General features: G+C 37.0%; 2 long non-coding RNA genes across 3 annotated transcripts in view; one reads left to right on the forward strand and one right to left on the reverse strand.

The window, feature by feature from the left end:
- The window catches only part of LOC146760109 (uncharacterized), a 38,345-nt gene extending 12,868 nt beyond the window's left edge, over positions 1-25,477 (forward strand). Inside the window, exon 3 of the long non-coding RNA XR_014948334.1 lies at positions 25,078-25,477. This is a non-coding gene — a long non-coding RNA (uncharacterized LOC146760109). The remainder of the gene's footprint in view (positions 1-25,077) is intronic.
- LOC107316611 (uncharacterized) overlaps positions 1-25,811 on the reverse strand; it is a 155,178-nt gene that overhangs the window by 119,989 nt on the left and 9,378 nt on the right. The gene's annotated exons all lie outside the window — the stretch shown is intronic.

The following is a 25,811-nucleotide window of genomic DNA, read 5'->3' on the forward strand; positions in this document are numbered from 1 at the left end:
AAAACGGTCAAAAGTAACTAAGGCAATTCAATCTTTAAGGCAAAATCCTTTTTCCTATCTATCATGACAATGTATGATGTGCTGATGTCACTGTTGCAGCAAAATATTCTTCAAACTGTGCATGCTTGCATTCAGAGCAGAGTGGCTTCTGTTACATTTCTTTCTTTTGGCACAGAATCTGACAATCTATTAAATAAATATTAATCCCTTGCTGCCTTCAAAGCTGTCTCTGCCATATTAGGATTTTAAATATCTTCATTAATTGCTTAACTACCTTTTCCTAAATTCCCCATGGGGTCCTTTGATACTAGTCACTCTAATGTGTTACCATGTGATTCATGGTATCATTCTGCTGTAATAAAAAATGTATTTTAGCAGATTATTTTTACAAATTTATTTGTCAAAATGAAAATCTGTATTTATAGACTCCAAAAGGAGGCAGATCTGGAAAGAGTCACTAAAACGTAGTCATTACTGTATTTCTAAAAGGGTAGAAAGCAGTTTTGTATTAGTTTGTATTTGTAGAAAACATTTGTGATTAAAACAATTCCATGTATAAATATCATATAAGCCAAATAGAACACATTAATGTGAAAGTGGCTAAAGAAAGGTTAATAACTGAAGTATCTGTGGCTTAATTATTGTATGAGGTGATTATTCACAATAAAAAGTTTTTAAAGTGACAATGAGGAAGCGCTGGCTGGACCAAAACTACGGTGTGTATTTAAAGCTATGCTTTTATACAGAGGCCAAGATTCTAGCTACCCAGCTAGCAAAATTAGTAGACAGTCCCTTATGTTTCTTTTTCCATTACTGCTTGTCACAGAGTGAAGAAATAGATGAAAAGACAGCAACAATGCAGAACTCCTCTTTATGTTCAAAATGTGATGATGTTACATTTATGGGAAAGCTCTCAAACTTGATGTAGTTACATAGCCAGGAGAACAGAGGGGACATGCACAAAGTGAAATGGCAATCTCAAAAACATAGCTCTGCTTTGTGATACTCCTGAAACGTAACAGGAGAATTGGTGAAATAATTTTGGTCAAAAGCACAAAAAATGTTATGTTTATTTGTGTATTCATTTGTATTTTTGATGGAAAGGTCTAATGCATTCACCATTCATGTTTACAACAGTAATGAACTGGCCTATCTCCTCCAATCCCTGCTAGCTACCACATCGTGCAAATTTTTTATAAGATACTTCATGTTGTAGTAAACACAATATTTTATAACCAGAGGTTGTGTTACTTGTTTTGTCACTGTCTCTTTTGTTTAATCATCCTGTTTAGGAGGAACAGAAGATCTGATGAAGCATCTCCTGGCTTCCCTAATTAGAGATTTGGGTTCAGTGATGAGAATATTGATCTAATTAGCTATGCATATTCTTTTGTAATTGGCCAAAACAAACTGTTCTTCAAGACCATTTTAGATTTTTTTGCTGTTTCTTATTCTGTGAAGTTTTTGTCATTCTACAGACTCTGATGAGACTGATAGCACTGGATTCTTCTCTAAGTTAAGAAAGTTGGCTAAGTGTTCACCTGTCATCGGACTTTATCCTGAGAACTTTCCAGCATTCATTTCCGACCTTTCTCGTATTAAAGTAGGCATTCTAATTTGTATTGCTAATAGCTAGCTGTCACACTTAGCTTGATGTATCATACTCATAGATTATACAGCAGGATTGGGTTTCCCTTGAGTTTAGTTTAAATTGAAGCTTATATGAGAACACTTTGACTGTAGCTCTCTTTGAAGTAAAGGTGATGCCTTTATACAAAGAAAAGTGTTTTGAGAAAGTGACATATTGATGGCACAGTAGGAGATAATAAGGATTCCATCCTTTTGTTACAAAGATTCACAGCCAAAAGGTCTTCAAGACTGGCTAATTTTATTGTTTCCAGTCAAGATATTCTGATCAAGAATTCAGAGATAGATCCAAAGTCCAGTGCTAGCTAGAATTTTTTGTTTCAAGAAAACAACTTTTTCTTTTGGTTCAGGCTCTCATCTTACATGTGCTATTCTGTGTCACAACCAGACTGGACTACTGCAGTGTTCCTCCATGGAGCAATATCCCTTATTATTGATCTCAGAATTTCAGAGAGTAAAACATAATTTTTCCCACCTTCCTGGCTTATTTTTCTGCAAGAGATATTTTACAGAAACTCTGAAAAATTCTCTGATATACATTTGGTTTCTGGAAATAAAATAATTAATCAGATTACTAAGCACTATAGACCTAATGTCCCATTTTATAACTGGAATTAAGTGTGATACTTGAATGGAGAGCCTCCCTTCTTAGAAAACCTTGTGCAACTGTAAGTTGATGCAACATTTTATGGAAATTATAGCTGATTCCTTCGTGATTGTATTAGGAGGAAGGAAATTTTGCAAATGCAGTACATGATGTAGAAGGATCTGCAGTCTGCCTCTAGAATTCAGCAGTGGAAAACTATTAAATCAAGCACCCTTAAAAACTGTGGCATTGGGACACAAAGTATCCTTATCTTTGCCATTATCATCAAACAAAGGAAAAGTACTTCCTTTAAACAATAAACAAATGAGAATAAAGCTTCCATGGGGGTAATTCGGATTTCCAGAAGTAGAGAAACAAATGTGTCCTCCAACACTCACTATAAACAAGATTGTATGTAATTTTTAGCATTTCATCAGATTGTCTATTTAGATATCATAATGTCATGGTTTTATGATTTTTGGTTTTCAGCATTCCACATCATAACATCACACAGTGCACTGGGAGCTCATGAGAACTATTAAATCCACATGTAGTTAGAGATCCCTCACATCTGTCATACAAATCATGATGGGTTGATTTCTCAAAGCCCAGTCTCCTTTGCCTTTAAGGAGAGCACTGGGCACTGCAAATAAGAAAACATGAGTTATGAAAGCCAGCATCAACCAGCATAGCATTTCTAACCAACTATCAGGATTCTGCAACCTCTGATTACCTTGATTCTTCACAACATAATCAAAACATCCCCAGAACCAACACAGAATTCAGGCACTCCCCAGCTCATAGATTGACACGATGGACTGTGACAGCTCTTTCAGAGGCATTCCAGTCCATCATGTCCTATGTGGCTGTTGTTCACAGTACACAAGTCTGTGCACTAAAACTCTGTATAAAATATTTATCCCCAGAAAGGTAATGTGCATTACCAATAAGAACTTCCTCCAAATAAAAATAAGTTAGTCATTTGTCATTTCCCCTCAAACCACTGTGTGCATCATAGATTAATGTCTTCAAACCTCTAGCTAAAAAAAAAAAAAAAAGGCAGCAGGAAAAAATATTTATAATTTATAGGGGCCTGAATAAGCTAGGTAAAATTTCATGCATTTCGAACACTTTGAAAGGGCCAAACAACCAGCTGCAGAGTGGAATTTATAATTGGAAGCAGTGACACGCTATACCCTACAGCAGCATCAAGAGTACTTTCATAGCACTGATACCTGAATACACCATAATTTCATTTGGCAACAAAGTCCTATATCAGCCACTCCTGAAACACACTCGATTCAAAAATGTAAAGTACACAGTAATATTTTTGCATTTATTTATAGGTTTTCATTTTAATTCCAGAACAAAATTTCAACACAGCATACATAATTCTGTCTGGTTTTAGGGGATTTTCATTAAACTATAAGTGAATTGCCCTTCTGGCTGAAAATCTGTTTTCTTTTGCATTCCCATTCCTCCTATGTACTACATTCCCTCTTAAATTCCACATGGATTCTATAGATTTTATTTAAGCAGGGCCAAGTTGCATGAACAGATCTGCCCTAGAGAAGTTTGCCTCTTTTAGCATGCAGCCCACCACTAATGCTCCTTTTTCATTTAGGTTTTCAATTTGGATGAATTCCAAATTACCATTTATTCCAATAGAAACACAACTAATTGCACAAAGCATCTTAATAAAGAATGGAAATAAGATTAAAAGCCCTCCTCCTTCTGGTGTTTCAATGTGTGGCATTTATAAAATGCAGAAAGGTATTTTAATTTCAGCTGTAGTTAGACCTCTCACACATCGTATCTCTGGTGTTTTAGTACTAGTCAAGTAGAATTGTATTCAACTTGAAGAGAAAATATAGTCACCCTACATGCTTTTGTTACAAAGGATTGCTTACTCATATTTTTCGCATATTCTGAGAATAATAACAGATAAGATGTTCACATACTGTGTGTTCACTCTGCCCTGGATAATTCGCTGCCCTAACAAAGATGATTCTGTTTTCAAGAGCTTTCTTCAAGAGAGAGAAATAAGTATGTAACTGCCAGGAGAAAGAACAACAATAGATATTTTACATATTACACATCCTGATTCACTGCAATCAAAACTCAGATTTTTGTAATCTCTAAATGTACCACCCAGTTGGATAAGAAAGGTTTCAAACAAGCTCTTAATGATTACGTAAGCGTAACGGTCTAAGCAGAAAGTATAAGGACAAGAATGATGAAAAGAGTGGGAATAGAAGGTATGTTTTATGATTATTATGTGAATGTTTGAAGGTGATAGTAGAAACAGCACTGAACGTGGTGACCTAAGTCTTAAAGGAGAATGACACACTCTCCTAGAAGACAAGTTTGATGATAATATTTTAGACTTGAAATTGCCCGACAAATAATAGACTTCTCCAATGTAACTACTGCTCACACTCAAGCCCACATCATTGCAGATCTGTGCTGGACAAGAACTGACTGCAAGCACACAGAAGAAAGGGTCATTTCCTTCTGCTACCTCCTCCATGCCACAGAGTAGCTCTGGCAGGACCTAGTTAAAACAGTTGCACTGCAGCACAGCAGATCACTTATGCAATGCTGAGCAGTCAAGATTCCATTCCTACATGAAGAATCTCTCTAATATCCTTAATGAGTGCTTAGCAAACAGAAAAATATCTGGTATAGAGCTAAATGAGAAAACTGAATATTAAAGGAAACATGAAGACATATTGGAGAAAGTTAAAACTGGAGCTTAAACTGGAGTAAAAATGTATTGGCTGCAGTCAGGATATACTTTAAACCAAGTAATACCTCACTCTGAAGCTTGATATTTGTAAAAATACTTGACTAGTCTGGTGTCTAAATGTGAACAGGCTGAATAGGCTGCCCAGAGAGGCTGTGGAGTTTCCTTCTCTGGAGATATTCATAATCTGCCTGGAAGCCATCCTGTGCAACCTCCTGTGGGGAACCTGCTTTAGCAGGGGCACTGGACTAGACGACCTCCAGAGGCTGCTTCCAGCCCCTATGATTCTGTACAGGAAAATTATGTGGTTGCCCAGTACAGCCACTGCTACTGCTATTTCTTCTCCTCTCAAGTTCACAGCACGTAGGGATGACTAAGAAGTAAAACAAAAAAATAAATGTTACAAGAGTTACTTGCTTCATCCTATGTTTGTTTTTTTTTTAAAACAGATTATTATGGGAAATCAATGACAACACTGAAGAAATATCCAAATTTTACCACTGGAGCTAGTGAGAAAGGGCCATATACATACACTGAACTACCAGTAAGTCTCATTGTGCTGTCTGGTACACATTCAACATATGGCAACAAGCATCTGAAATATTTAAAAGCTCAGGAATGCACAACAGAAAATAGTAATACGAAAGCTTTCCCAATCATTTAAATTGTTCTCTTGCTCTTAAAACTATGCAAGTTTCATTTACATTACCAATATGTAAGGGAAAGATATATGAAGAAGAAATGGATTAGGGGAATTTGTCCTCCTCTTGATACAAGTGGAAGATGAGTACAACTCAGTGAAAAAAGCCTCTTTACAGAAGGTTATAAAACATGTTGTTTCTATCTCATCCTTCATATGTGTCACTTCCTCAAATTTAGGGCACTGCCAGCTGACAAGCAGCTATTTACAAAACCAGTTTGCAGTACTTCCTGATACCAATACCAAACTCCTGACCAATTTTTGCAGTGCTGTAGGAAATAGGAAGACTAGGAAATCCCACAGCCTAATGGCATAAACATCAACAGCTGGGAGTGAAATGTAGAAGAAATATGCCAGGGGCTATGGGCAAGTGGTCAACCACTATTTAGCCTCTGCTCTAGTAACCTTTCTGTTTCTCTTCCCTGCAGCTCAAAGAAAACACAGCTTCGTTTCTGTAACAGCCGCTTGGAAATCTCAGTGTTCTCACTCTATCCTCTATGACCCTATCACAGTTGATAGGATATAACTACTAATAACAACATTACATAATCTACAGAAGTGGGGCAATTTCTTTATAGTGTAGACTATGCCCATCTGTACTAATTCATTATCTCAGTATTCAGTGCTAACACAGTTCTCAGTAGTCTCACTGACTAGCATTAAGGGAGCACTGTAAATGCATTGCACATCTGTAACTGAGTATTATTTAAGGATGCACCTATATTTTTTAATAGCATATCAAAGATGTCTTCATTAAACTGTTTGGTTTTTTTTTAATTATTATTTTATATAAGATCCTGGAAAATTGATTAATGCTGTTTAAATGTTAAATATATTACACACATCAATCTTAAAGGCTATTTTCTTCTGTTCACATCTGGTTTTCATTACATCTTAAAAGAGAATTCATTTGCATTGTATTGAAGATATTTGTGGCAATGACAAATTCAGCAACTGAGCTTTCCCCATACCCACTACAACTGCTGAAACTGCTAGTGTCCTTTTTCCTCTCCTGCTCTTCACTACTTAAAAACATACTACCAGGAATAGCCAATTAATTATTTATTGAAGAATTTGGTGGTGTGACTTTCTACAGGACCCTCTTTTGCCTTTTTCTGTATATTGTGTATCCTATGTTTTTGAATGCTTTTTACCCTTATGTAACTTACTTCCTCAGGTGGAAGTTGCAATCTTGTTCATTCAAAGTACTTGGCTGAGTCCCAGAGAATTCATATACAGCTATGACACTCGATACCTCATCACAAGTGACAGATGGCAGAAGAACAAATGGAAGAGATGCCAGAGGAGAGTCACTGGCACTAGGGAAGGACCTAAGCTCTGTCTAAGGGTTTCCAGCAGGCCAGCCCTCTGAGCTTGCAGGCAGTGCACCTACAAGGTGCCACTGTGAATTTATCAGTCGCATCACCGACTCGTTGCCTCATATCTTCCATGAGAAGACCAGGGCTCTGCCAGCACGTTGCCAAGCAACCTGCCTTGGGCTGAGCGCTAAGATGGGAGCCACAGAAGCTTCAGGACTGGCTCTGATTTTCCTTCACACTTTCTTTCCTCCAGTTACAAGGCAGGTCACAGTCACTCCAAAAACTCTGCCATTCCCGAACCCACAAGGGGATGTGTGCTGCAGTGTTACGAATAACAAGACTTTACTCAGCTGCTTTCCTTTACCAAGGTTGTCAAATCCAGAGTGTAGCTATGGTGCTGCTGCCGCTCACTGAGTGTATGACCAGCAAAAGATCATCACTAGACTCTTGGCTCACATGCTGCATAATAAGATTGTAATAAGATCCATCATCTAAGAGTCACGGACTCAATCTATGCCACACAGCAGCAATGCTAAAGAGGTGTTTGCATTCATTTGTTTATTTCCAGCTGTCGTGATAAACGGCAGTTCTTTTCCAGTGGCAGTCCTTAAGCACCGTTTAGAAAACACCCCAAATGCAAATTGAAGTATGCGTTTCAGAAGGCAGAGGTTAACGAAAGAAAACACTTGTATATCCGTGTTTGTTACGTAAATCTTGGGCAATCAATTTATTGTGGTGACATTGCTCTGGCAGTGCTTTTTTAATAAACGTTGCTGACTGCTTGTCCATTTTTAACCAAAGTATTCACAAGAGTGTTTTGTTTAAAAATGCACAAAGGTATCTTATTAAATAATGTCACAAACATGAAGTTCATTATTATGCAAATGCCATCCTCAGAACAGATTTGTTAATTGCAACTCATTTGCATAATTAATGAACTCTCAAATGAATAATGCCTTTGCAGATTTGTGCAGCATTGTTTTAAAATAAATTATAAAATACATGTCAAATGAAGAGTGCTTCTAAGATTCCCACTGCATTGTTTGAAAATTAATTACCAAATGCTTGTCAAATTAAAATGAGTTTATAGTTTTTACAGTGTTATTTTAAAATTAATCACTAAATAAAATGTCACAATACTAAAGTAAATTAAAAAAAACAACAACAACAAAAAAAAAAAAACAACACAGAAAGACATGCTTAAACTTCAGACACATGGCTTGTTATATTGATCCAGTATTTTAGTCATGTTGCCATGGCATTATTATATAACAAACTTGGTAGCAGTCTGCATGTTAATGTTTTAGTAAATTGAGATTAATTTAATTATATTATACTGGATCCCTAATAGCAATAATGATTAATGATAGTGCATGTAAAAAAGTTGTGTGGGCAAGGTCAAGATATATTAGTAACAAGAAAGCCCAGACTTCTGATGGTTGTGAATTCATGCTTGCTTTTATGAAGGATTATTTATCTTTAAAAATCCTTGAATTTCTGGATTCATTTTAAAAAAGTATCTTGAATCAATGCAAGTTATTGTCAGAGATTCTATTTCCATTTTTTTGTAGAGAAAAATAACCTAGAAGTTCAGGAAAGTCAAAGTGTTTTTACACATATAACTACAATTCCTAAGTCAGATTGAACTGATGAATTCAACAGTACAGCCTGAGCTTTATTAACTTTTTGCTGTTTTAAACCCCAGATTATGGATTATATTTGAGATACAAAACGTCATGAGGATTCTCTGCTTTTTGAAAATTAGCATTCACTGACAGGTGGAAGAAAAACCCTTTATGCTCTGAATATACAATCATCTCTGAAAATGACAGAGTTAATAGAGAATTTGGGTACTCCATTAGAGTACCATCAAGACATCACTGATATTCATTTAATTTTATCAAAGAATGTAGCTTCTCTTGAGCTAAAACTTATGTGTTTGGGGATTTTTACTCCTTTTCTGTGTAGATCTCTACTTCTCGAGTGCGTCTGATGCTTGGGTGGAATCACTGCCTGTGGACTGCCTGCAATTCTGCCTCCCACAAACAGGCAGAAATTACTGTAACTGGCAACAGAGCTTGTGTTCTTGTTCAATAGCAAGAGCCTTACTCTCACTGATTGAAATCAATATCTTTCACTGATTTCAGAAAATTTTCATTTGAGTCTGGATTGAGCCACCCTCTGTCAGACTAAACCTTGAGAGGAAAAGCACAAGATGCAGCTAAAAAAAAAGGCTATGGTGGTACTTCATCAGTTCTTTCATAATGAGCCTTGATGGGTACACAGAGATTCCAATTACTTCATATCCCTCTGAGTTATGTTATGATTCATCCCAAACAACTAATAAGACCAATGGCTTTTTCTAAGCATCCTGAGAAAGAAAAACTCTGTTGATCACTTTGACATTGCCCCTGGTTCTTCATAGTTGGATTATCAATAAATGTCCCTGCAATAAACAGGAACATCTACACTAGATCAGGTGCTCAGAGCTCCATCCAACCTGACCTTGATTGTCTCCAGGGATGGGGCATCCACCACCTCTCTGCGTAACCTGTACCTGTGCCACACCTCCATTATAAAAACATTTCTTCCTTATAACCAGGCTAAATCCAACCCTCTTTTAGTTTGAAAGCATTTCCCCTTGTCTAAACATAAAAGACACACCAGTGGAGTCTGTCCCCATGCTTCTTAGAGCCACCCTCCGGATACTGAAAGGCTGCTTTCAGGTCACCTCACAGCCTTCTCTTCCCCAGGCTGCACAACCCTAGCTCTCTCAGCCTGTCCTCATACAGAAAGTGTTCCACCCCTTGGATCATTTTTCTGGCCCACTTTCTCAACATGCTCTAACAGGTCCTTGTTTATAAACTCTGTGCTTAGATAGAAGAAATTCAAGATTTATGTAAAAATAAGATGTAACTGGTAGATATTAAGTTGTACTGTCACTAATACATGCTGCCAACAATGTGGTGTTTAGATCACAGGGAATGTCCCTCCAATTAAAACTGTTTTTAAAATTATACTTGTGTAAGTTTCAAAAGAAAACCATTTATTTTTGCAAATGCACCATACTTTGCAACAGAAATGAAAAGTAACAGAGATGAAAGATGCACCTAATATTTTCACATATATAGTGAGTAACCACAAAGCAGCTTGCAAAAATAATCAAGCACTGAAATCTTACTTATTACTTGCAGAAGCTACAGAACAAAATAGATAAGGAAGTTACCTAGAATTTTACAAAATTTTTAAGAACTAAGAGTAGAATTGAGATCTTGATCTGAATTTCGTGTGCATTGTTTTGTTTTTATATCTTAAATACAGTGTGAAAAATTCTAACATAAAAATTTCTTCCCTGTAAATTTACCACTTTATGCAAGTTAAGAGAGTTTTGGCTGTTAATCACTCTGTCTTTAGCTCCAAAACAATCAGTGGAATCGTATTAATCTATTAAGGCAGATTAGCCCTGCTATACTCATGTTTTACAAACACTCCTATCTTATCTTCCTCCTCCGTGAATAGTCATTTTTCTTGCATTATTACAAGTTTTTCATCATCCAGTAAAATTCAGTGAGAATACCGCTAATAGATGGTATTATTTGCTTTATCTTTCCATTTGTAGAATTACAGATCAAGAACCCTGACTTGCTAAATTCCTGCAATGAAAGACTGTCACACATCTTTCTGTATAATTCAAGACATGTATCTCAAATATTTTAGTATTTTAACAGAGGAAATCAGATAGTGTTTGTTTGTTTCTTTTTAAGTTATTTTCTATCTTGTTTCTTAGAAGTCCTAAACTTCTTCTATCATATTTTGCGCATCCAACTGAATGTAGAGAACCAATTAATTTTATCCCTGATTTGTTAAATAATTATGTTGTTGAAATCCTCTGAGTAGGTCTGTAAGCCAAACTGTACACTTCACCAGAAGTACACTGTAGCAGACTGCTGAGCTCAAGATGCCAGAAGCCACAATCAGGTTTCTATAAGTTATGAAATATTCAGCTGCAGTTTAAATTTGGATTAAGTACACAGGAAATGTGGCAAACCAACTAAAAATACAACAAAGACAGACAAAGAAAACTGTATCATTCTAAAGTCTCCTAGATAATCACGTCAAATTGTAGCTCCAGTGGCTCATGTTATGGAATGGTTACTGAAAAGTAAAGATAAATGTTCAAAAGGTTGTTTTAATAACAGATTCCTTCAACTTGCTTAGGAAAAGAAAAGCAGGGAGGAATACTAGTGAAGAAACTTCTTTGTGGGTAAGAATAAGTATGAAAAACCTCAACCCTCTCGTTAAAAATAATCAAGTTACAGATTTCTCCATGAGTTATGCTCAGACTGAAAAAGGATTTTTTAAATCCTATAACAATTGCAGTGAACTAGTTACGTAAGACAGTCCAGTGCTCTAGAAAATAAAATTTAAAAAAAAAAACAAACCACTGAATGAATTAAATTCTAATAGACCTGCCCTTAGAAAGTCACACATCCAACGTCAACTGGAGAGGGATTACAGAGGACTTACTCTGTAGTAATCTTCAATTTATAATCACTTAGTTCCTTTTGGATTAGATCCAGTCCATTTCATTAACCTGTAGTAAGGTTTTCCTTTCTTTCTTTTTAATCCACTCTAGCCTGATTTATAAAGATTAACTTAGATTGAAGTTCTTAAGATCCACAGCCTCAAATAAGAATATTTGACTGAGAAACACATACATCACAAAACATTCCTCAAATAATGGCCATTTTCAATTTTACTAATTAAAAATATACTGGTGTGAAAATGACTGATCAACAAGTTAGCAGGGACAATGTACTCCTCAGACACTCCAAAATGTCTTGTTGAGCCAAAAGCAAAAACCAAATGTAAAAATAACTTCAGCGACACTGATTGTAAAAATTACTCAATCAGATCTAAAGAAATAAACAAGAATTTTAAAAGATACATAATAAATCAATATTAGAATGAAGGATGAATGGCAAACGAGAGCAACTGTTTAGTAATAAAGCCTAAAAGAGATTTTACTGCTTAGCAGTCATAATTCTGGGGAATAAAGTATATAAATATGTCGCAAGACTGTAATTCTGTTTGCAGTTATCGTAATGTAAACTCAAACATTACTGAATTGCAGTAGGCTGAATCTGGCACTTGAGATCACCTCATCTTATATATTTTAAGTATTAAAATATATCTGAAAATAGAAGTTAAAGAGACGCATTTTGAAAAACTAAAAGATTTTCAGTACTTCTTCCAAATTTATAGTATCATGCATACAGATGGTGACTACGAATCAATCAATATACCAGTTCCAGATGTTATAATACATCTTCATTTGTAAAATAAGAAAACCAAGAGGTTAGGATGCTGTAACTCTAGGACACTGAGCATACTTTGTAACTGGTTTGTACAATGATTAAGATTACAATGTAATCTTAATATTTCAGCGTTTCTATTCTATGTTTTGTGATGGATACTTCTTTCCAAAGCATTTTCATTTCAGAGTAGTATTTGGATTTCTAAGTATTTTCATATAAAACAGTTAAGAAAACATAAGCCTTTAAGCCTTCTCCAAATACGATTTATGCTTTTTTTTTTTTTTTTTTTTTGCTTTTTTTTTTTTTTTTTCCAAATCCAACCTGAACTTTTATTCTGAAAGTCCTGTACTGGAATACAAATAGGTTACCAGTTTTCTCACTGTATTTTATTGACTGCGATGACTAGAATTACAAAAATTCAGAACTCTTAGACTACTCTCCTGCCAGTGACAATCACCTTAGGTCTCAGTAGGTATTTTTCTCTGAAGTGGTCATAGCTTTATCTAAGCTGATGTGAAATACAGAGAAGAACATGAAGATCTCTTCATAAAATGAGGGTGTAAAGATCCATTAAAAATAAGAAAAGCAGAAACTGCCTTTGATTCTTATTTTAGACTTGGGGCCCTGCATCTGTAACCAGAAACGATGTTCCCCTCTGCATGTCCAGGTTAGCATCACAATACACCTTGTATTTACTGTGGGAAGGCTCTGCTCAAACTGTGCTTTCTGTCTTTCACACACAGCCATCATCCTATCACCTCAGAGACTAGTGTCAGTAAGTCTCCACATCCTGGGAAGGCTGCAGATCATCAGTTGACTTGTATATTAAAGGGAGATTTCAGGGTGCTCTGACCAAGGGATGGAATATCACAACACCCTGTTAACAGTCAAGATTTCCTTTCCCTTTCTTTTTATAATAGTTAGGAGAATTTTTTGAAACGCAACTTCTTCTCTCTGTTCACCTGATTCATCCTATTTTTCCTCCATCTAATACTGGAAGTTCCTTGACTAATTAACTAGTTTAAAAGACCCACAGTTATCCTGGAGTGGAAGTTTTCTGTCCCTAAGCAAAGTGACGCATCACAGCACAGCCTCCCAACAAGTACCTGCAGAATTTGTACTTGTTGGGATGGGGACTTCACCACTCCCCTGGGCAGCCTATTCCAGTGCTTGACCAACCTAACTAAGAACAGATTCTAATTTCCTGTCTAATCTTCTCCTGGCGCAACTGAAGACTGTCTCCTATCACACCAACAACTGTCATCTGAGAAAGGAGGCAACACCCTCTTTTAGACATCTACAGAAAATGATGAGGCCTCTCCTCAGCCACCTCTTCCCCAGACTATACAACCCAGCACACTCGGCTGTTCCTCATAACTCTTATGCATCCATCCTTTCACAGGCTATTGCTCCTCTCTGCACATACTCAAGTAACTCAGAATCCTTCTTGGAAGTGAGAGGCCCAAAGTGGAACACAATAGGCAAAATGCAGTCCTACCAGTACCACAAGAATGGGCTCAATCACTACTCTAGTCCTGCTGGCCACACTGTTTTTGATGCAAACCAGGATTCCTCTGTCCTTCTTGGACACCTGGGCACACTGCTGGAGTATGACAAGCCTTTGTTGCTTAGGGAGGATGGAGATTTCAACATGAAACTCCAACAGCCTAAATGAACATATTGGCCACACGGCTATTTGGAGAGTTCTCATATTGTTTAATTTTTAAAATTTGAAAGCTCAAGGTTGTGGGCTGTTTTCTTTTTCCCTGATGTAAAATAAATGCCAAAAGCTTGAAATCATTTGCAAAACAGAATTCTTGTTTTATAGCCAATCTCACAGATGAATTCACTGGAGCTATTCGTGCAAATAAGGGAAGCAGATTCTGACCACAGTAGCTGTGTCTAGACTAGCAGATTTAAGAGTGCCAGGGAAGCACTTCCATGCTTTTGATTTTATTTTCTACACTGTTAAATTGTTCAAAAAGTCCCTGGCACACTCCTGGCTTTTCCCAGCTCAAGCAGTTCCAAACAACTCATGCAGACCTTTCCCTATGGGTAGTATGAACACAGACACCCTTTGGATAGATAGTTTTATAGCATGGATGTGGGCCAGCCCGTACCACATGCCAGTGAACAGTCATGAGTAGGTTTAATTTACTGGTACAGAAATAATCTGCAGGGAACGAGAGAAAATCAGAATTCTTACTTTCTCTTCAGGGCAGTGAAGTAGGGTGGGAAGGGGAGAGGGCCAATATGATGATTATGTAGTTTTCACAACCAGGTGTTTCTAAATGGAATAACTGATTTGCTCAATGACAGAAAAACCTAATGTTCCTGTTGATTTCATTCACACTGGTTTATTTTTATCTCACTTCTCCTTTCAGTTGCTTTGTAGCAGTACACAAGAAAAATGACAAAGAAAAAAGGCATGGTTTTAACTTATTAGTAAATTTCACAACTAAAACATGTAGCTACATTAATTCTGAATAGGCCTTTGTCCAACCCAAAGACTTTACTAAACCTTTTACGACAAAGGGTGAAAAGAGGGTCTATACAAAACCTCCCAAAGCAAGAAGAAACTATGGTTTTGAATAACAAAGATCAGCTCACATGGGAGATTAAAAGCTAAATTGTGCTTGTGTCTTTGCAGAGAGAGATAAGGGCAGAAGGGCATCTTCTTCAGGCATTTGGTCTCTACTCAGGGTCTAGCACAATGGCAGTGATTGTAGTCAAGGAATAACAGGATATTGTGGGGATAAAGATCCTAAAAATCATGTGTGAGAAGGGATATGTCCTCTCACCCCCTTTACTGTGCCATTAATATGGCTTAAATTGGAGAGTAGAGTTTTCTAGCTCCCAGATATTAATTTTGCCTGTACTGGTGACATTCGCCTTGAAGACTCCAAGGATGAAATTAACCAAGGCATTACAGAAGGTTTCTCTGAACTCTCTGCTACAGCTGTTATGGTCCAGATTTTTTTCTAGAACCCTTCAGGAAAAGACAGCATGTGCTGTACATTAGAAGCAGGTTTATTCTGGTGGGAATCTCTGCTAAGTTCAGTTTGACATGGTTCACAGAATCAAGATAAAGGGCCTATTTTGCATTTGTTTTTCTTCTAATTGAAGTAAGGCAGCATCCCAAGTAAAAATCCATTTCTAGTTTTCTATCTATTCACTACAAGCCACCCCACAGAACAATTTCTGATATAGTTTGAAGATGAAAAAAAGAAGACAGTCATATCTATCTGTTTTGAGAGTGCTATGTAGACATATACACTCTGTCTTAAATAAGGAAAGGTCACATGAATTAGTTGATTTGAGAATTCTTCTAACATTTCAGAGGGAATTTATTTCAAACCATGTATATTAATAAAGCAAAGCCCTTGGTGTTTCCAAGCATGCTTGGTAACATGTGCAGAACTGCCAAATGCTCCATTATTTCTAAAAATTATGTGTCCCAAGGCAGTAGCAAACTTGTTTTCCAGACTGCGGGCATCAGCTAATGTGCTGTATTTAGTATGTCCCTTTTTCTTGTGCTTTCCAAGATAAGTTTGGTTTTGAAAATAATACGCCTAGAGTAAAATTTCTTTTTATACAACACACCTAAAATGCCTGCTTGTTCCATCTTGTCCTGAAAGGTACCAAGCATTAGTGCTGTCCACAACTAATAATAAAACATAAAATATGAAAATGAATGATCCGGAATGTAATGGTTTTGTTATAGTGGAACATAAGGTCTATGTAGTAGTCAAAAATAAGATACTGCTGCACTTTTATAAGCCTCATGCATTTTATCATGTTAATTATCTGTTTGATAATACTGGTGAGAGCAATTATTTTTTTTAGGGGTCCAGTATTCCTTATAAATCACAATGCCAGGATTTTTAGAGGATTGTTTCTGGTTTGGTAATCTACTGGATTATTTCACACTGTAGCAACACTAAGAAATTCAGAGACAGTGTCTCAGACCATCTACTTATAGGGAAACATGGTATTTTCTTGCATGAGAAAAAGCTTTTAAGAAATAACATTGTAACTATAGTATTCCATTCAATCAAAGTTTCTAGTAAAGTATCCTGCTAGAGATTCCCTGGTAAAATACAGCATATCAGTAACAAATGCTTACCAGGATTTTAGATCATATACAAGAGGCTACTCAGGAGCATGTCAGTCATTTTAGGTACTAATTCACCAACTAAAACATACGCATCTTTTATTTTAACAGGAGACCACTTCAGTGTAACTGACCTCTACCAGGTCAACCCAACTGTAATGAATTTTTCCCCAAGGAGCTAGTGCTACTGAGAATTTTGGATTAGTGAAGAATCACAGAATAGCATAGACTGGAAGGGACCTTAAAGATCATCACATTGCAAACCTCTGTTGTAGGCAGGGTTGCCAAGCAGGAATCAGATCTCAGTTGTTCCCTCAGAGTCTAAAGGAGAATTTCAGAGAAACAATGAAGTATATCAAATAGCAACATTGTTCTCAGCACAAAGGAATCCCTCCAGCCTTTAACAGTGGCTGTGAAGTGTGATAGATCAGTGCCTGGACTAACAGGGATATCTCTGGCTGATATATGGCTTCAAGGAAACCTCTATTTCCATTTCTTAGTCTCTCTCACGTTCAGTCATGCCCAAATACACACAGAGACATGTAGTCTCTGCCTCAGTTTCTGCACTTTGTAGACAGAGACAAAGCTAACAACCTCTCTAAAGTTCTTTGGAATCTACTGATGTGAAAGAATACGTGTAAGTAAACCACTACTCATGTACAACTAACTCTCCTTTTTCCCTTTTCAAAGATGCAGACTTAGAAATAAAGGAAAATAAAACTTTCATATTCGTAAAATAATCAGGCTTTAGAAGAAGGATGAACACTTGGAGCTTACTAGCAGAGCTGATAATAATCAGTCACTTATGTGCTATTTCACAGCTGATACCTCCAAAAAAAAAAAAAAAAAAAAAAATTTAATTGCAAAAGTTTCACAGATGTCTGCAGCAGTTGACCAGAGCTCTTGGGTTATTGCTTGTCAGACTATTAATGGGTTTGGCTAACCATGACAGTCATTACTTTCCCCCTCCTGTGAGCTACTTTCTGTGTAATTTATGCATAGGTTTTGCCAAGATTTGACAACTTTCAGGATATTAACATAAAATTAGACTGCAGAGCTGAACAATGGGTGGCATTAAAATTAGCAGCAGTGGAAACCAATCAAAGAGAATTGGTTTCTCTCCTGCTTTGCTTTTAAGTTAATAATTTTTATTTATTTTATTTCATTGCCATTTTAGAAGGAGACATAAAAGAATAAACCCTCTAAAGTTTTGTTTTGCTGGGGAATCTTCAGAAATTTCAATTAGACAAAATGCCTGACAGCACCTTCAAGAGTGGCTATCCTGAAATCAATCACAGCAAAAGTAATGTTAGAAGTCTTTTTTTGAGAGAAAGAGGTACCATAAACAGAGAAGAGTCTGCTCGACACAGATTGTTTAGTGAATGCCATTACAGAATGCAATGTGAGTGTTAATAAGTAAGGACATCTGGTAACCAGCTTTTTTCTGATTCATTAACTGACTGCTTCTATGGCCACAGGGCGCGATAGGGAAGGCTGCAAGAATTTTGCTCCTAGAAAATGGGACTATGATGTATGCTCCGTTTCTTTGACCCAACCATATCCTTTACATTTCCTTTTATGCCTCCATTATAAATATTTAAACTTGAAATCTCACTGGAAATGCTCAAAAGCCTAGAAGATCACATCCTCCTGTTTAAGTGTACATTGCAAGAAGTAATGTTTAAGATTCCTTCATCTGCCCTTTATAATAATTCCCTGCATCAACACACATCATCAGTAAGTAATATTCCCTACTTGCTAACATTCACCACAGTTACATTTAAATATTGTTATTTTCCCATTTCTCAACATTTACAGTCCTTAAACCATGATTTATGACAATGGATGGAATATTTCTGAGAAAGGACTTTGAACCGATTCCTTTTTTGGGAAAGTGAAATTTGTGCCAAACTAGTAGGGTTTTTTCAAACCCTCCATGACATTAATGAGCTTGGACAGAGAAAGTAAAAGCATCACACTGCTCCATTTCAAGTGCCATTTTTCTTCACATAATACAAGTGAAACAGCTCCAAATGCTCTAGAGAGAATGATTGAGCAAAAGAAATCTAACTTGATAGTACATGTTGAGGGATGAAATGGACAATGAAGTTTCCATATGTTGTTTTTACGCAGTAATTAGAAACTGTCACACACCGTTTCATTTTTTAGTTTCCTTGGGCTTATTTGCATGTATGAGGTTTTCCTTAGAGCAGAATTGTAAGCATCAAACTGGCACCCAGTTGAAATTTGAGGCAGTGACACGTGGGCTTCTTCCACCTCATGGACAAGGAGCCAGAGGCAGGTATTGTGATGGCCCAGAGCACAGCTCAGCGGTAGCTATCTGCAGCCTTGCTTTCCTCTCAGCCTGTGGTGTGAATCTGTACAAACTTGGGTATGCAGTCTATCTTTCATTCCCAACAGATAGAAGGATTTAGAAACATTAGCCCACATGTATACCCAGCTGGAGTTTGGCTCATCATTCCTTCAGGTTCATTTGAAAATTCTTGCAGTTTTTCAGGGGCAAGACAGGCAAACAGTGCTCTGGTTCTTAGTTTATTCATCGGCTTTTCTCATGGATGCAAAAAATGGCCCACATGAATTTGACACATTTCTGCATCTCCCTCATAATTATTTCAATCTATACCTTGACAAAGAACTGGCTCTAAATCCAGACTGCAAAACCATAGCAGAACAGAATGACCAATAAAACTATTTGGCTTTTGTATTCATTATTCTGATGGTAACCATGACCAAGGACTTGATAACAACAGACTTTAAAAAAATAAAAATAAATAAATTAGAGGGCTATTGATGTACCCTTTTAACATCAGCTAAGAAACTAAGGCAGCATGCATTATGCAAGAGGGTTGATGTTATTTCTCTAAAATGTTTTCCAAGCCTGCGTAATATACCAGAAAGTTGGATGCATATTTCTCATCTACACATGATAGATTGGCACTCTGGATTGCTATCAAATCACAACTCTTAAATGACATATAACCCAAACAAGGAGGCCTCTGAGTACCGTTACAGGGTGCAGATTACATTCACAATAACAATCAAGAAGCAAAATTCAAAGACATGCCATTAAACTACTTTTCAGCCACTGAAGCAGATTCACAATGTTGCTGATTCTCTCTTGCTCAGTCCTAACTAACTTAAAATCAGCTTTTTTTAAACAAGTCTGTGTTTACTGTAGCAACTTTTGTATTGTCATAGCACTGAAACACTCTCCTATGCCAGCTACTGCACTACTTCCTAGAGATCCTCATCCTTGCACTTGATCCAGAGAGAAGACTCTAGCATAAAATTAATTCATCCATGCAAGTTAGCCTTTGAAGAGAACAGGTCATGACTCTCTTCTACTTACTAATATTCACTTAAAATATATTATGTAGAACTTTGCTTATATTTGTGTTTTAATAAATACTGTCATTTATATAATATTCAAACTATAATTAGAGCTTTTCTTCTGAACATAGAAGCAAATTTACAGGATTCAATCAAGATAAGCTTCTGATTTCTAGTAGCAAAACACTGTCATTATAACTTACAAAAGCTTTCAAAGGCTGTTACAGTACCTTGCTTTATTTTTAAAATCAGAAATATAATGAAATAAATGAAGAAGGAAAAATGCTCGTATGGAAAATGATTTGAGACTAGCTTGAGAGATAGCAGCATTATTGGTCAACACAGTGGAAGGCATGTCATTGGTTATAGCACAGCTGCTGGAGGTGACTGTGTTGGTATCTGTAGCATGTTGATGTGTGAAGTGCAAAAATGAATCTTATTCCTCAGGAGAGTCTTGCATATGTCAAGTATATTGTCTCATTAAGCCAATCCATTTATCAACCCACTGAATGCCAATTAAATTGCACAGGATGGTGCAGGTATATGGTGGGCTGATGGTGCCAAACTTTATTACAGCTGAGCTTTTCTGGCTCACTACATTCCTGAATAGCAAAATGGCAGACATATCAAAGCCAAATTAAATGTTCTTGAAATAATGCCTTTAAAGAGGAAGAAATGCCACAGTCTGGCACAAAAGAGTATAAAATGTAATGTCACTTCTTAGTGTACTTTTAGTTCCAATGAAGATGTCACGGCTCAGATCCAGCCAGTGCCAAATGTCTTCACAGCGTGCAAATTAGATCAGTGTAATTTCATCAGGATGATGATCAGGCTCTGTTGTAGTTATATGGCTGCATACACAGCTTCTGCTGACTGCTGCAGTCAGACTGGCACAGCTGAGCTAATGCTGCCATCCTCAGAAAGAGACAGAAGTCGATTTTATAGCATTCTCCTGATGCCAGAGATCAAAGGACATTTCTAGATGCCAGGAATATATTGAATTATCACCTACTCTGAAGTTTAAACTCAAGGAATTCCCCCACTATCTCAGTTCCACTCATTTTTGTTATATATTATCAGATGATCAGGTTTTGACTGATGGTTTTTCAGCTGTTAAAATGTGAGAAATAACCTAGAAAAGAAATCTTCCCCTTTGCTCCAATACATCAACTGGAGCCAGACAGTAGGGAAGAACTACTGCCTTAGTTACTATAGCATAATCTGTCATACAAACACTAAGTTATCTTTTTCAGTAGCAGTCACTAGGGATTCTGACAGATGTACACAGTTGGATTTAGTATTATCCACTTACACATTATTGCTCCGTCTGTCCACCCCTTTTCTAGAGGGTACAACCTGCACAGCAGTGGCAGAAGTGAATGTTTCCCAGCTCCTTCAGTTCACAATTCACAGTGCTAGTTTGAATTGCTAATACTTAACTCAGTGCATCTGACCTACTGAGCCTTAGAATACCAAACCCACTTCTAGAGAAGCTGGCACATGAACACATTTTTTTTGCTTGTGGTGTCTGGGGCTGTTCACCACCAGCACCAGGGAAAGACACATGGTTGGAAAAGTGCTATCCTACAAAGGTCCAGCCTGCCTACTGCCTTTTTCCATACTCAATGTCCAGGTGTGCAAAATAGACTTGCCCCTGCTCAGAAATACGACCACTATATGGCAAGATTAAATCTGCTAAATAGACAAATTGCTGACAAATGCATTCAGAAGCAGGAACGTGTGGTTTTGATGTTAGATTCCTGCACCAGAGTGGAGGTACATCTTCCATGTTTTGAACATTTGTGTTTGCTAAACTTTTTGTATAGAGGATTTTATATGTTAAGTTGATAGATTTGGTGATTTCTTTTTTCTCCCTAAAGCATTTGGTAAAGAGCAATTACTTATGCACATAACAGCTAAAATCCCTAAACATCATGGCACGCAGCCATTTAAGGCAAGTTGCCAAGTCCATAGCTTCAATTAACCTTCATATATCCCCCCCCAAACTTGGAATGCTATCAGAAGGCTATTATGTTCAAGCCTTACTCATGGGGTGAGCACTTAAACACTGAAGTTGAAATCAATAGGACTGGTGGACACATGATTGCTCATGTGTTCAGGCTTGCTCAAACTGACTTGAATTTGTGGCAGTCTCTTCTAGACTGAAGCAGGGAGACACAGAATCTTGCAGACATAGCCAGTTCCAGTTATTACAACTGAGATCAAGTCCTTTGTCTCTTGTATAGCATCTGACCTTTACTGAACCTATTTTGGCTCAGATAGTAGATACTGAAGTTAAAGGGAAGGGAGCACAGTAAGACTCAGACATCTCACTAAGCTGGTAAAGTAGGCACTGCTTCCAGTAATGGCTACATGTTCATCAAAGGTACCATGCAAATGAATTGCTCTCCCTGGAGACTGAAACAGAGACTGTGCATCCCAGATGTTCCTAAACAGTTTATTTGCCCTCCCTTGTGTACGTTTATTCTCAAGATAGATGGAAATGGAGCAGAAAGGGGAAATGAAGTAAAAAGTCAGTTTGGGCTCTACACTGAAAATGTTATTTATGCTCACATGGAAAACATAAAGCTTCACTAGAAGCAGATAAAGTTTTCATGTGTTTTTTTTGTTTTGTTTTTTTTTTAAACAAAAGGCTAGATGCTCAGCTGGTATGAACTGGCATAGCTTCACACTGAGGCTGATTAATCATAGTGCAGTTTATGCCAGCTGAAGATCTGGCTTACAGCTACTCCTCAGTATCTCTATTGTGTGGGTGAAATCATATTTGTCTAGGAGAGAATATGGCAACCAGTGATGGATACATCAAGCATAAAGGCTATCTACACCACTTATGATATAGTCTGAAAACTCACACCATTTTTATACCTTCTAGGTACCATTACCAATTACTAGAAATTGAGAAAACATTCTAATAAACAGAAACTGGAATCCTGGAAGAATTTCTATGAATAAAAAATAAGTTATATTTTAAACATATAGATACATTTATATTTTGAGACATTTGCACAGTAGCCCTTTCATTCAAGCATTTCACATTTGTGACCTGCAGTCTGAAGGAAATCAGCTCTTTCAGCTGAGACAAGAAGCAATTCACCCTTTCCTTCACCTACCCTGATGTGGGGGATAGCACCCCAGGCCATTCCCCAGGCATGCCAGCACCCAGATGCAAAGTATGGGAAGGCTCTAGTAGCAACATCTGGCTACACAGCAAGGTCTGAAGGCAGTTCTACTAACAGATCCAGAATAGCCTCTGGGTCAGGGCTCACTCTATCTCCTAGGACACATTTTCCTTCTGCCCACCTTTGTTTTGTCCAACGTGCAGCATTTATTACACACTAGAGTAATATGGAAAGGCCTCATATTATCAGCAAGGATATAACCTCTACCTTTTATTCTCAAAACCTTGCTTCATTAAATATAGTCTATATAAGTTCATGCCACTTGATTTTTTTGTCTTTCATTTTTATCATGAAAGTCTGTGACAGATCTGGTTGCTGAATGCAGATTTGTAACAATAATTTTCCATCTTATTCTTAGACAAAAAGGAAAATTAAAAGGACTTTATTTTTTCCCTTAAAATCAACTGAAAAGTACAGATCTACTAATATTTTCTACTTACTTTAGTGTCATTTTGGCCTGTGAATTTGATCAACTCACTCCTTATAATAGTTTCTTTGCATCCTTCAGTTTGAATAAAAAAATAACAAGAACAGCACACTATTTTTATGAAGTATCAATTTGATTTAAACAGATCATAGATTAAGAAGCCACTGGGTAAGCTAAATACCGTCTTATACACAGGACACCAGTGTTCAGTCCTGATCTAGAAAGAAAGAAGCCATTGCAAATTTAACACTCTCCAACTTTTACAAAATAAGTTTGAACAGGATGTAGTTCTTTTGCCATGGTGAGAGCACAAAAGGAAAGATTATAGTGCAAAACATGCTATCTAGTCAGTGTGTTCCGTGCATTGCTAAAGGTGTTCAGCAAATTCTAATACAAGCTGATTTTTTATGTATATCCAGTTCCCCATAAAGCAAATAGGGAAATATGTGGTAGAAAAATAATGCATTCAGCACTTCAAGTATTCAGTGGTGAAAATCTGTTTTCCCCTGGCTTCATGCAGATGAAATTACAACAGTAACAACTTTGTGGAACTAAAGAGAATTCTGTCCTTCAGAGGTTAAAAACAAAAATCATTCAAGAAAGGATAAATCCAAAAAAATCCCAAAAGACAAGCAGATTAATACAGAGAAAAAAATAATTAGAGTACTAAACAGTAAGACCTGAAATACAAAAATAAAAGAGATCTCTAATTTACACACTGCTTAGGGATTTGTGGTATGTGTTCAGGCTTGATTCCTCCTGAGTTTAATCCTAACAGTAAATTTAAGAACCCATACTAGCATTACAGCACAAGTGAAGTGTTGCAGAGCTGGTTGATACAACATGTTTAAACGACTGTGGAACTGGAAACAGAGATGGCATAGCAACACTCAGTGCCATCACATTTGTGTATATTTGGAACTATCTCATGGAAACTGAGTCAACTGTACCAAACGTAAGTTTGGTGTCTGAGAAAAGCAATAATCACGATCAGGTTATCACTAAAGATAACTAGGGAAAGAGTGAAGAAGAATGAAGTTAGTTTGTAAACCAAATTCACACATACAAACTGAGATCTTGGATAGATGCTCATTAACATCCAGTTTACAACAGACCCCCAGCTATTGTTCTCTTGCATCACAAGAAGGAATGTGGCCTGATGATACCAGTATCATAGTACAACATATACTAAGCTTCTCTCTCTTTTTTTTTTTTTTTTTTTTAATTTATCTGTGGTACATAGAAGGCTGAGAGAAGCCATCCTTTCCAAATTAATTCAAAATGACTGAAGTTAACTTCATAGGGAAATTAACTGTAGACAAGAATTTTGGCAGCAAAAAAAAAAAAAAAGTGGTGAAACATGTCTGACAGATTTTTCTCTAATGTCCAGGAACAGCTGAATTATAATGGGATGAAAGATTAACTGTGATTAAGAGGTGATGTCATTAAATTTTTTTTAGCATATAGGAAAAAAAGTACATTTACTCAAAGCTAAGGAATTTATAACTGACTGACTGTTAGAACCTAGCTGTCATCTGCCACTGCAAAAGTATCACAACTCCAAAAGTGGAAGAACAATGATGAACGCTCTGCCCTGAAGGAGATTTCACACCATTGTCCCTCGATGAAGGAAAGCTTACCCTCAACACTATACTTGTTTCTCTTCCAGGAAAAACAATGAAAGCCATTAGCCTGATGTTCCTCCTGTGGCATATTGAAAAAGCGGGGCACTATCCCCAGTGTTCCAGCACCAGTGAGACAAGAGGAGGCAGCCACCATCCCTGTGGATCGACTACAGTCTTTAAATCTGCCCTTTGTCATCGGTAACATAATCCAGTAACAGATAGTAGATAGGAGGTTAATATAACAATACCACCTCACACTCTGTTCTCTATATTGCTGAACATTTATTTTTTTTAAATAATATATTCCAGTCACGGGAATTTGTCTAATTATCATTGCAGATCAATTTCGAGTTAGTAGCAGTGCCACAAGCTCTGAAGAAGCAAGAAGTCACGTTTTCTCTATAGCAAGCCAAGGATCAAATAAATACACTGCCTGGTTCATAATTCCTCTCCTCCTTTTACACAGATGATACACCTTGCCCAGATCTCATGTGTTGGGAGGTAGGGACAGAGTCCCTGATCACTCTTAGACACAAGAGCATCATGTTCTCAAGATATCAGTGCCTCTAAACTTCATGAGGGCACATAGAGTCCTACCTCAACTTTCAGGATGTCTGGATTATTTAATTTCACCTTGGGACAGCAAAGGACAAAATAATGTATTCCCAAATTATTGTTCATGGAGATTCATATTTCCTCTACTCTGCTCCCTCTTAATATTCCAAGCAACAGAATGTAGCCTGTTTGGTGTGGTGGGGTTTTTTTGTTGTTTTTGTTT

This window comes from Coturnix japonica, chromosome 7, assembly GCF_054131305.1.
Source record: "Coturnix japonica strain WE chromosome 7, WE-NBRP24, whole genome shotgun sequence".
NCBI lineage: Eukaryota > Metazoa > Chordata > Aves > Galliformes > Phasianidae > Coturnix > Coturnix japonica.